The sequence below is a fragment of the Euleptes europaea genome, chromosome 16 (genome assembly GCF_029931775.1).
Source record: "Euleptes europaea isolate rEulEur1 chromosome 16, rEulEur1.hap1, whole genome shotgun sequence".
Taxonomy (NCBI): Eukaryota; Metazoa; Chordata; class Lepidosauria; order Squamata; family Sphaerodactylidae; genus Euleptes; species Euleptes europaea.
In genome coordinates this window covers 5321490-5334121 of record NC_079327.1, presented here as the reverse complement: position 1 = coordinate 5334121, position 12632 = coordinate 5321490, and the positions used below count along the sequence as shown (strand labels likewise).

The following is a 12632-nucleotide window of genomic DNA, read 5'->3' as shown; positions in this document are numbered from 1 at the left end:
TGATTATGGTGTGTCAATGAGTAGGGTTGCCAGGTCCCTCTTTGCCATCAGCGAGAGGTTTTACGGGCAGAGCCTGAGGAGGGTGGGGCTTGGAGAGGGGAGGAACTTCAATGCCGTAGAGTCCAATGGCCAAAGTGGCCATTTTCTCAAGGTGAACTGATCTCTATCAGCTGGAGTTCAGTTGTAATAGTGGGAGATCGCCAGCTAGTGCCTGGAGGTTGGCAACCCTACTCAATGAATCACCAAACGCCCACCACCCAGCAATGGGTGCTTTTTCCGTGCTGGAATTTTGCCTCTACTGTAAGCTAAATTTCATGTCTTGAGTTTTATCGAATAGCAGTAAAAAAAATCCCCCTTTTCAGATGTTTCTAAGAATTGGCAAGCTTTGAACTACACAGATACGACATTTCAAGGCTGTAGCTCAGGGGAAGGGCCCTGACAGCTTCAATATCTTCACAACTCAGTCAAGTCTGAGCTTCTATTTCTCTATACACACAAATAAATAAATAAAATACCTCATATATGCCAAGCCCATCAAATCAGAATGACTGCAACGTGCCCTTAAGATAGTATGTATCACATAAACCATTACTACTTTGAAAATCAATCAAGGAAGGGGAGGAAAAAGCCTGCAGGATCTACAAGCGGGGAAATTCACAGACAGGCCTCTGCATATTAACTGCCAGTCTCTGATTCAAGTGACTTAACCTCTGATTTATTCCCATTTTTATTTATGTATTGCATTTCAAGCAGAGCTTTGTCGCACATAATTAGCCACAATGCAAAATTCATAACTTAAAACTAGCAATAAACTGCACGCACTGTTTTGGGGAAGGGGAGAATGAAGAGAGTTAAATGAAAATCAAGCTCTAAAAAAGCTGAAGAAGGTGAGATATTGGGAGGGTGATCTTCTTAGGGTTACCAGGTTTCGCCACCAGTGGGGTTTTTTGGGGGTGGAGCCTGAAGAGGGCAGGGTTTGGGGAGGGGTGGGGCTTCAATGCCACAGAGTCCAATGGCCAAAGCGGCCATTTTTTCCAGGAGAACTGATCTCTATCGGCTGGAGATCAGTTGTGGTAGCAGGAGATCTCCAGCTAGTGCCTGGAGGTTGGCAACCCTATCTTCTGAGTGCTTTTTTTTTTACTGGTGGGTAACAGCTATGCTTGCCAACCTCCAGGTGGTTGCTGGAGATCTCCTGGGTTTACAGAGGATCTCCAGGCAATGTAGATCAGTTCACCTGCAGAAAATGGCCACTTTGGAAGGTGGACTTTATGGCCTTATACCCTGCTGAGGTCCCTCCCCTTCCCAAACCGCACCCTCCTTAGGCTCCAACCCCAAAATCTCCAGGTATTTCCCTACCCTGAGCTGGTAACCCTGACAGTTGTGAAAGGGGAAATGGATCTACCAGGAAAGTTTCTTGTACAGCCTGTCTTGAAATAAATAGGGTTGTGTACAACTTCTTGGTGTCATTGTGCCCCAAATCTATTACAGAAAATGTTTTTTTTTTAATCTCTCCAACACCACAGTGAAAGTTATTGAGATATTTCACATTGGTCTAGTCATGACTAAATGCATAGATAATGCATAGTTACATTGTGGAACTCCCTGCCCCAGGATGTGGTGATGGCTGCCAACTTGGAAGGCTTTAAGAGGGGAGGGGACATGTTCATGGAGGAGAGGGCTATTCATGGCTACTAGTCCAAATGGATACTAGTCATGAGGCTTACATACTCTCTCCAGGATCAGAGGAGCATGCCTATTATATTAGGTGCTGTGGAACACAGGCGGGATAATGCTGCCGCAGTTGTTTTGTTTGTGGGCTTCCTAGAGGCACCTGGTTGGCCACTGTGTGAACGGACTGCTGGACTTGATAGACCTCGATCTGATCCAGCAGGGTTCTTCTTATGTATTTTACAAGCCATGTCTCAACAATTTGCCATTCAATGCTGACCTCCATTCCACCAAATGTATCACCAGATGGAATTAGGTGAAAAAGTGGTGATAATATTCCACCATAATAATACCCGAAGGAATCTTCAAGTGTTCGCGGTATGTTAGAGGCATACAGAAAGCTATTTATGGGAATCATTATGCTGAGGTTGCTGTGAAGCATCAGGCATTGGGAAGGAAACTGGAAAAATGATTAGCTTGTCTGTAAACACCATCCATTCCACGAAAAACTGAAAGTGAACTTGTGGGAAAGTCGTTGCATGACTGCTATGTGTGATTCGACTTCTGCATTCAAACGTGCCAATGTAATCAATCTGTTGATATCCCTGCTAATCTCTCAGATTTGTTTATGTGGCCTGGACTTCACAAACAGCTGCCATCATGGAGATGATGAACATGAATCTCTTTTCAGCAGAGAACATTAAGATTCATGGTGGGACTAGGGTTGCCAACCTCCAGGTAGTCACAATTCTCATCTGGGGGCAACAGCTTCTGATATTCTGTTTCCCCACCATTTGCAGAGGAGAAGATGGATCTAGACTTCTGCTTCAAACAGAAGTAACATAGCTATATTTCACGTTAATGCTTCAACCCTGAACATATTTCTTCTGAGAACCGTTGTGCTACAATGGTTGGGCTCTGAGCAGGTAAATAAAACAAAAGGCCAGTGGCATCTTAAAGATGAAATTCATTTCAACATGAGCTTTTGTGAGTCAGAACTCAGTTCTTCAGAGGCTATTGATTAGGGAAACCCTAGATGAAATCCCTACTTGGTCATGAAACCTTGAGCCCGCCATCAACTCAGAGTATTTTTGAGGATAACAATCAGGAAACAGAGCTGTGAATATCACACCAAGTTCATTAGAGTGAGGGTGGGATAAAAATATGCTTAACAGAGGAAATACATATATTTAGGACTGCACCCTCAATTAAAATTCTGATGCGAGAGTCTATGTGTTGTTGTTGTTTTTAATTTGGTTGAAATACCTAAGGCCTTCTTTTATAAATAGAAAATAATAATGGGAAATGTTACGTCCAGGTTGTCGAGGAAACAACCGAAGAAAGGCTTGGTCCATAACTCAACAGCGTGCTCATAACAAGTCTCTTGGCCCAGAAGCTTTACGGATTACTATGACACAAACGCTGGGAGATTTTCCCCTGGCAGCTAGGAAAAGAAACGCGCTCCTGCACTTAATGTCCTGTCAAGATCCAAGCATCAGTTGCTCAAATTGCACAAGGGTAACAGGAACTGTCGCAAGGCACGTTTTGTCGTATCCATTTAATAACTATAGATACAATCATTCAGTATATATTTGAAGAACAATTGAAGTGCGACTTATTTACAGCTTAGCTCGCAGCAGATGGGTTTCCTGCAGTGTTGAATCGCTGGTTTCTTATATATCAGCATCCTTATTGAAAAAATGAAAAAAAAACAAGGCCTAGGCTGTTATCAGTTTTATAAATTGGTCCTGATTTGTTCCATCTCATCTTCTGAACTTTTCAATTAAGACATTTTTTAAAAAAACAATAGGATGATTTATGGACCATATTTTACACCATTGTTTCACTGGAAGCTTCGACATCATTCGGGATAATTTCTATTTTCCCTTAACCAATTAAAGGAGCTGTAATTAATTTTCTGACTGTCATTAAGGCATATTTGATCTTAAGGAAGGCACTATTAATCATTTTCTAGAGAGAGCGGAAGACATTTTCTATTTGGGGAAGTTTCAGAAATGACATTTCGCAAACGAAAAGCATGTCTTCGCCATTTTAGCCCATTATATTAGACTTCATCTCTCTTGGAATGAAAGAGCATAAAAAATGAACGATTCAATAGTCACGGTCCTCCAGGAGTATAATTTTTTCTTTCTTTCACAAAACTTAGGGAGCCCGTTTTAAATTGTCAAGGAGATAGTTGTCGCCAGTGTATCTTGAGTTCTTTCTCCAATGTGCTGCCTCTTTCATATGTTCACAGGCATTTTTAGACTAATATTACAGCGTACATTCCAGCACTGAACCCTAACTCGGAAAAAATGTTCTATAGCTTTTCACTGGGAGATCTCCTGCTATTACAACTGATCTCCAGCCGATAGAGATCAGTTTCCCTTGAGAAAATGGCCGCTTTGGCAATTGGACTCTATGGCCTTGAAGTCCTTCCCCTCCCCAAACCCCGCCCTTCTCAGGCTCTGCCTCAAAAACCTCCTGCTGGTTGTGAAGAGGGACCTGGCAACCCTACTCTGTCCCCAAAACCTCCTGCCAATGGTGAAGAGGGACCTGGCAGCCCTACTGCACCGGAATTAGTGCCACCTGCACCAGCTAAACTGGCACTAACGCTGGCTGGCTCTGGGGAACAGCATGGCAGCGTGAGCCATGGGCCCCGGTACAGCCTTGCCAGCAGTGTTTCCCCAGTGCGAGGGCTCGTGCCAATGTCAAAGGGGGCACTCCTGGGGGCAGGGCTGACTATAGTCAGCTCCCTGAGCCTTTTCGCCCCAGGAACGCCCCCTTTGCCAGGGCGAACTTGCGATGGCAAAAGGAAGGCATAGCCCTATTAAACTGCAATAATGTACATAGGTTCCTAATAGGGTTGCCAGGTCCCTCTTCACCCCTGGAGGGAGGTATTTGGGGTGGAGCCTGAGGAGGGTGGGGTTTGGGGAGGGAGTCCAATTGCCAAAGTGGCCATTTTCTCCAGGTGAACTGATCTCTATCAGCTGGAGATCAGTTTTAATAGCAGAAGATCTCCAGCTAGTTCCTGGAGGTTGGCAATCCTAGTTCCTAAAGATGGGTTGACTCCTCAGTATTGTTGATGTAGAGAAAGTATTAGCATAGGACTTTTCTGTTTCCCATTCCTACCCACTGCTCTGAGCCCCCTGAAATTCTGTTTTGGGTAGTCAAGGAATCTTCATAAATTGCATGGGGGGTCTGCAATATGACAGCAAAATTGTTAAAGATTTTCCCCTCCTCTGACAACTGAAGCACTGTTTTGCTAGAGTAAGTGGCATAATACCAGCAAAACAGCATGTGTGGACCCAACATCATATAGAAATATTAATATGAACATGAAGGAAACAGATTTTATATATATATATATATATATATATATATATATATATATATATATATATATATATATATATATATATATATATACATACATATACATACATACACACACACACACACACACAGAGAGAGAGAGAGCCAGAGTAGCCTCAGACTTCAGTCATGGAAATTGCTGCAGCTGCCTCCATTCCTTCTGGGTTCACGCTACCATTTCTCCACACCGTTGTCTACATAAGTATGCAAATGAAATGCATGGAGGAAATAAGCAGGACTTCCATGTGTGATCCAGCTCTTAACCTCAGGCATGCTGACGCGGAATTTTTAATAGGCGCAAAACCTCGCAGGGTTGTCCTGCGGACAAGGAAAAATGAAGGACATACGGCTTTCCGAATAAGTTTGTATGCATATTTCATTATCCTGAGAAATGCCTGATCTGTTCTCAGTTCTGTTAAGCTCTCCGCCTTGCTGATATCATCTGAAGACGCCAAAGTATGTAAAATACACGGTTAACATAATGTATATCAAATATAGATTTGCTAACACTCAATTACTGAGCATCTGTGTGCTGGACTTGTAAACCCAGCAGCTGGAGATTATAAGTGGTATTTCTTATGGGTTCCAATACTGTACCATCTCAGCTGTTTCCCTATTTACCCCCCACCCCCAAAAGCAAACAGTAGGGTGACCAAGTCCGGATAGAGAACTTCCTGGATTAGGATTGCCAGGTCCCTGTTCGCCACTGGTGGGAGGTTTTTGGAGTGGGGCCTGATGAGAGAAGGGTTGGTGGAAGGGACTTCAATGCCATAGAGTCCAATGGCCAAAGCAGGCATTTTCTCCAGGTGAACTGAACTCTATTGGCTGGAGATCAGTAGTAATAGCAGGAGATCTCCAGTGAGTACCTGGATATTTGGGAGTGGAGCCTGGGGAGGATGGGGATTGGGGAAAAGAGGGACCTCAGTAGAGTATGATGCTATAGAGTTCACCCTCTGAAGCTTTTCTCCAGAAAAACTGTCATCTGGAGATCAGTTGTAATTCCAGGATATCTCCAGACCTGACTTGGAGGTTTGCAAAACAAGCTACAACACTTCAGTTTTTCTTCCACAGATGTCCCCTTCTTCATCCTGGAACATATTCTAAAGAAAGCGTCTGAAGGACTTCATGTCTATGGACCCCTGCACCAATTAATGCTTTTTTGGTCCAGTTCCACTCGTGGTGTCCTCCTGTAGATCTGCAAATTCCTCCTTGGTTTGATCTAGGGCATTCTCAGTCACTGGACCAAGTTTATGGAATTGCCTACCTGAAAAAGTTCACCATTACTGCCAGTCTTTAGGAAGATGTTTGAAATCATTCCGTTCCACATGAAGCTGCTTATACTGAATCAGACCCTTGGTCCATCAAAGTCAGTATTGTCTGCTCAGACCAGTAGCAGTTCTCCAGGGTCTCAGGCAGAGGTCTTTCACATCACCTACCTGCCTAGTCCCTTTAACTGGAGATGCTGGGGACTGAACCTGGGACCTTCTGCATGCCAAGCAGATGCTCTACCGCTGACCCACAGCCCCTTCCAGAGGGCTTTCATCTGAGGTTGCTGTTTCTGTGATCTATCTCAAGGGCGTAAGTTGGGCTATAGAAGTGTTTGTCCAATTAGGCTTTGTGAGATATCCGATTGAGTCACCTTTAATGGCATGATAATATTGTGAGATATCCTGTATAAGCGATTGTATTGGATCACCTCTGCCCACTGACATATTGTTAGCCAGTTGTGACCTTTGAGAAAGGCATGGGTATAACCTTTTAAAATAAATAAATCATGGAACTCTGATTCCACTAAATGCAGAGGACCAATGTGATTCTCCGAGTAGCACCCGTGAAACAAGAAATCTTTCCAAGTGATAGATTGAAATGAGTATGTACTTTCCCCACTGTTTCTATTTCATATTAAACGGAGGGCCAAGATAAATACGAAAAAAGTAAATTGATGCCACATGATACCAGATCTCATGCTGTTTGAAAGCTGAAGGAGATTAAAAAATAAGCATTCCACCCTTGTACCAATCCTGTGTTTTTTCTCTCTCTCCTGCCTAACTTGTGTCAAATATTTCTCACAGTCTATGATAAGGGTCACAACAGGTTTTATAATCTCCTCTGGGCTGATTGCCATGAGATGTAGAGCATACATGGGGTCATAATTGCATTGCTGCTATCTCTCCCTTTTAACCTGGACCGGAACATCAACTAAATCACAAAAGAATCCAGTTGGCCTACCGAGCCTGTGGAGATTCCATCCAAGGTCTATCTTCATAATATATTAAGAAAAATAATGTTGGATCCAGTCAGGGTTTTTTTTTTTTTCACTCAGTGCTCCTTACTACAGCCTGCACTGCACATTTGCATTTTTCCACATAGGTCCCATGATCCCCAGCATAGCTTTTTTGGGTGGTCAAAGGGGACTAGGGTTGCCAGGTACCCGCCGGCAACCAGCAAGGGTCGGGGGGACTTACCAGGAACAATGAGAGGCCTAGTTCACTGTTGCCAGTGATGTGGTGATTTCACTTCAAGTGCATGCTGGGATTTGCTGGTGATTCAGGGGTGCTTTGGTATTTGGGCAAAGTCATTTTTGGTAGAAGTCATTTTTACCATAGAACTTTTGCCCAAATACCAGAGTGTCACTAGCCACACGGTGATGTCACTTCTGGTGTGTGCCAGAAGTGATGTCACCATTTTTCCAGCAATGCAGGTAGGCTTCCCAGATGTCCGGTAATGGCAGGCAAATGCCCACCAATTAACAGGCCTATCTACCACCCCTCATCTGCCAGCAGGCAAGGAAACCATAGAGGTTTGGGAAACCATAGAGTTTTTTGGAGGAACGTGCTAGACTGTCACTGTCCCTTCCAGGTTTACCCATGAAGCAACAGGGATGCTGTAGCACATTCCTCCAAAAACTATGGTTTCCATAGAGGTTTTTTAGAAACATGCTAGAGCTTCCCCTTCACTTCCAAAAGGGACGTCATTGTGCGTGTGGTGCCCACACAAATTGCTCCCACCACACCACAAGGAAGCTCCTGCTGGTTGTAAATGGGGACCTGGCATCCCTAGATGCAGGCCTAGGCCTCCTTTTGCTGCCAATAAGTCCCCTTTAGGGTCACCAGGTCCCTCTTTGCCATCAGCAAGAGATCTTTGGGGTGGATGGTGGGGTTTGAGAAGAAGAGGGACTTCAATGCCATAGAGTCCAATTGCCAAAGCAGCCATTTTCTCCAGGGGAACTAATCTCTATCGGCTGGAGGTTGGTTGTAATAGCAGGACATCTCAAGCTAGTACCTGGAGGTTGGCAACCCTACTTCAAATGTCTTTTTGATCAAAATGGAATAGATTAGAAACTGACTCTGAATTCCTAAAAAGAGGGAAATAAATGGATTGTTGGATATTAGGGGGAAATTGGGTAAAGAGGAAATAAGAGAATTACTATTAAGAATGGTACATTGTTTTTTAGGGAACCTAACATGCCTAGATAGTGTCCTAGCCTCCTGGGAAATTGTATGTCCCAGGATTCCTTTCTAACCAGCAGAGGCCCACAAGCTCATTTTTGCCTTCCAAGCTGAAGAAGAACTTCTTGGCAAAGGGGGCTCAATTTGCGATGCAGTAGAGCATTACATGTTATCACTACTTACAAACTGACACAGCAGATTAATCAGAGCAAACCGATTCTGCGGGGATGCACAGATAGAGCATGCGATTTTATCATACTACTTTCCCCCCATATTACATTATTTCCAAGAACATCTGCAAGCCAAGGTCACATATGCTTGCAAACAAACCATACTTGAAAGCATGGTGTAGTGGTTAAGAGCGGTGGTTTGGAGTGGCAGGCTCTTATTTGGAGAATCTAGTGTGATTCTCCCCTCCTCTATATGAGTGGTAGAAAATATTTTAAAGTGTAAGGATGTGTCACTGGCCACCAAGACTAGATTAATTCATCCCATTGTATTCCCTATTACTATGTATGGGTGTGAAAGCTGGACAGTGAAGAGTGCTGATAGGAAGAAAATAGATTCCTTTGAAATGTGGTGTTGGAGGAGAGGGTTACGGATAGCCTGGACTGCCAAAAAAACAAATCAGTGGGTTCTAGATCAAATCAAGCCTGAACTGACCCTAGAAGCTAAAATGACTGAACTGAGGCTATCGTATTTTGGTCACGTCATGAGACGACAAGAGTCACTGGAAAAGACAGTCATGCTAGGAAAAGTTGAGGGCAGCAGGAAAAGAGGAAGACCCAACAAGAAATGGATGGACTCAATAAAGGAAGCCACAGCCCTCAATTTGCAAGATCTGAGCAAGGCTGTCAAAGATAGGACATTCTGGAGGACTTTCATTCATAGGGTCGCCATGAGTCGGAAGCGACTTGACGGCACTTAACACACACACACACAAAGCCAGCTGGGTGACCTTGGGCTAGTCACAGCTTTTAGAGCTCTCTCAGTCTCACCTACCTCACAGGATGTCTGTTGTGGGGAGAGGAAGGGAAGGTGATTGTAAACCAGTTTGATTCTTCCTTAAGTGGTAGAGAAAGTCAGCATATAAAAATCAACTCTTCTTCTTCTGTTGAGAATTAGCAGAGCCCAACTGCATGTATTATGTTGTGTTCTATTTACATATAGGGTAAATATGTAATACCACATAATGGCGGGCAATTTTCTGCCAATGAAGGGGCTACCCGCTGCCTTTCAGCTGGCCAGCGGGCGGAAACAGGCCACCTGAAGGGGGAGTGATTAACGTCACTTCCGAGGCAAACCCGGAAATGACGGGGACGCTCTAACACATTCCTCCAAAAACTCTGTGAAAACCATAGAGTTTTTGGAGGAATGTGCTAGATCATCCCTGTTACTTCTGGGTTTACCCCAGAAGTGACGTTATTGTGCCGATCATCCCCCATCCCAGCCCCACCACAATGAAGCTCCTGCCAGTGGTGAGGGGGACCTGGCAACCTCATTTACATAGAGTTGGAGCCCTTCTGGTTCAAATGAATGGGTGGAAACCCCATGTGTTGCCCAATTCACACAAGAGGGCAACCACATGTATCACACTTCAGAATTTTTTAGCCAGAACTGGATTAAGATATGAGTCCCTAAATTATGTCAAATTTAAGAGACTCCACAGCATTACTAGAAATAGCCATCTAAACATTTTAGCCTTTCAAATTTTATTTTTATTTCTGTTTATTTTAAATTACAACCCAACGGTCTTGGACAACACAGATCCCTCTGTTACCACCCTCTATTTCCACCCTCGCATAGCAGCAACTTCTGCCAAATTTTCTGCTACAGCCAATGTAATGCCAAAATCGGTATAAAGCTAGCAAGAAGCTGGAGAAGATTTTAAAAAGCATCAACCAAATCCAGAGATCTCTCATAGGGGCCACCTTCACACAATCAAAAAGGTTGCCAGACAAAGTTTCAATAGCGTCATATTTAAAAAGTGATAAAAAATGAAATGCTTCACAAATTTGCATGTCATCCTGATGCAAGGGCCATGCTAACCTTGTCTGTATTGGTCCACTATCAGTATATGAGCTGCTGAAGTTGTCGCGCTCACTCAGCTGGTGCGTAAATCCAGTTCTGTGACCAGCTAATAGCATCCTGCTCCATGTGAATGGAATGCAACGTATCTAAATAACAAATGGATTGGCACCATTGGAAGATCAAAGGGGGAAAGTCACCTGGATTGCTATGCAATTTACATGTCACCTGGGAATATGCCCCATCGGAGATTGCAAGTTACACTGATGAGTATCAAACATGCATTGGATTGGGCTGCATCTCAACTCTTGGGCCATTGAGGACATAAGAACATAGAAAGAGCCCTGCTGGATCAGACCAGTGAAGGTTCAACTCATCCAGCATCCTGTCTCACACAGTGGCCAACCAGTTCCTCTGGAGGCCCAACAACAGGGCATAGAGACCAAGGCCTTCATAAGAACATCAGAAGAGCCCTGCTGGATCAGACCAGTGGTTCATCCAGTCCAGTGTCCTGTCTCACACAGTGGCCAACCAGTACCTCTGGAGGTCCAACAACAGGCATTGAGGCTGAGGTAGGGTTGCCAACCTCCAGGTACTCATGGGGAAAAAACAGCAAGGAGCTCAAAAGTTGAATACAAGTGTTGTATTATAATAATAAAAAGGACAAAGACATTGCTCACAGACTGTATAAGTGAAAAAACCACCAAAGTGCAACAATAATACATACAACATATACAATAACAACAACAATGATATAAACATATACAAAATACAAAGTGTCTTTGTTATTCACTTTTTTTCATGCACATGGCATTGTTAAAGTTCATGCACAGTACAACGACATGAATAATTATTGCCCAGTAGGCTAATTGTAGCGACAATGGCTATGGAGAAGTCTTCACGCCAGAAAGGGAAAAGGAACGCCTTCTGGATTGTTTTAGCATGTTTTCGCCCGTAGGGGGCTTCTTCAGCATATTTATAGCACAATCAGCTTTTTTTCTGCCCCAAACGGCTTCGTGTCTTAACCTTGCCTCTTAGGAATGGTAGTAATCATAGTTCAAAGCTCGTACGAATATGCTGAAGAACACTTGTATTAAACTTTTGAGCTCCTTGGTGTTTTTTTCCTATGACTATCCCCTTTACAGCATCGGTGCTTTTTTCTTGTCAGTCATCAACCTCCAGGTACTAGCTGGAGATCTCCTACTATTGCAACTGACCTCAAGTCGATAGAGATCAGTTCACCTGGAGAAAATGTCCGCTTTGGCAATTGGTCTCTAGGGCATTGAAGTCCCTTCCCTTCCCAAACCTTCCTTCCTCAGGTTCCATCCCTAAAACCTCCCGCCAGTTTCCAAGAGGGACCTGGCAACCCTGGGCTGAAGCCTTCTCCTGATGTTGCCTCCTGGCACTGGTCTTCAGAGGTTGACTGCCTCTGAATGTGGAGGTTCCCTCTAGCCACCATGGCGAGTACTACTGAATGGTTTTATTTGCATTTAGCCATAGGCCATTACAAACTTGTCAAGGATAACACAAATACATAATAAAAGGAAATACTAGGTTAATAAAATTCTGGATTAATAATAAATATACAACCATGACTAGTAGCCACTGATAGATCTGTCCTCCACGAGGAAGCAGCAGTATCACCTGCATGCAGAATTTGGACCTGAAGGACCCACAGGTGATAGTAGAACTCCAACTAGAAGCAATTTAAGCAGCAGTTTACCCAATGTGCAGCTAAAATATTCTACATGCAAAGAATACTGTATCTGTGTTGCAACATTTTCTCACACTTTAGCGTGCCTAAAAAGGACAACCCAAGATGGGGTTTCCCAGGTAGAACCATTCTTCATTCTCAGTGGCTGAAGTTAATGGTGTTACTAGGAGAAGAAAGAAGATTTGTCCCACCTCCCCCATCCTGATGGTGTCCCAGGTATGTGTGTGTTAAGTGCCGTCAAGTCACTTCCGATTCATAGCAACCCTATGACTCAACGTCCTCCAAAACGTCCTATCTTTAACAGACTTGCTCAGGTCTTGCAAATTGAGGGCCGTGGCTTCCTTTATAGAGTCAATCCATCTCTTGTTGGGTCTTCCTCTTTTCCTGCTGCCTGCTCC

The 12632-nt window shown here is 43.8% G+C and overlaps 1 non-coding gene across 1 annotated transcript; it reads right to left on the bottom strand.

Annotated features, from left to right (window-relative positions):
• Positions 1 to 10483: 10483 nt before the first annotated feature.
• LOC130488523 (U6 spliceosomal RNA) lies at positions 10484 to 10594 on the bottom strand. Its single transcript, XR_008933818.1, has one exon. It is a non-coding gene; the product is annotated as a U6 spliceosomal RNA (small nuclear RNA).
• Between the last annotated feature and the right edge of the window lie 2038 nt (positions 10595 to 12632).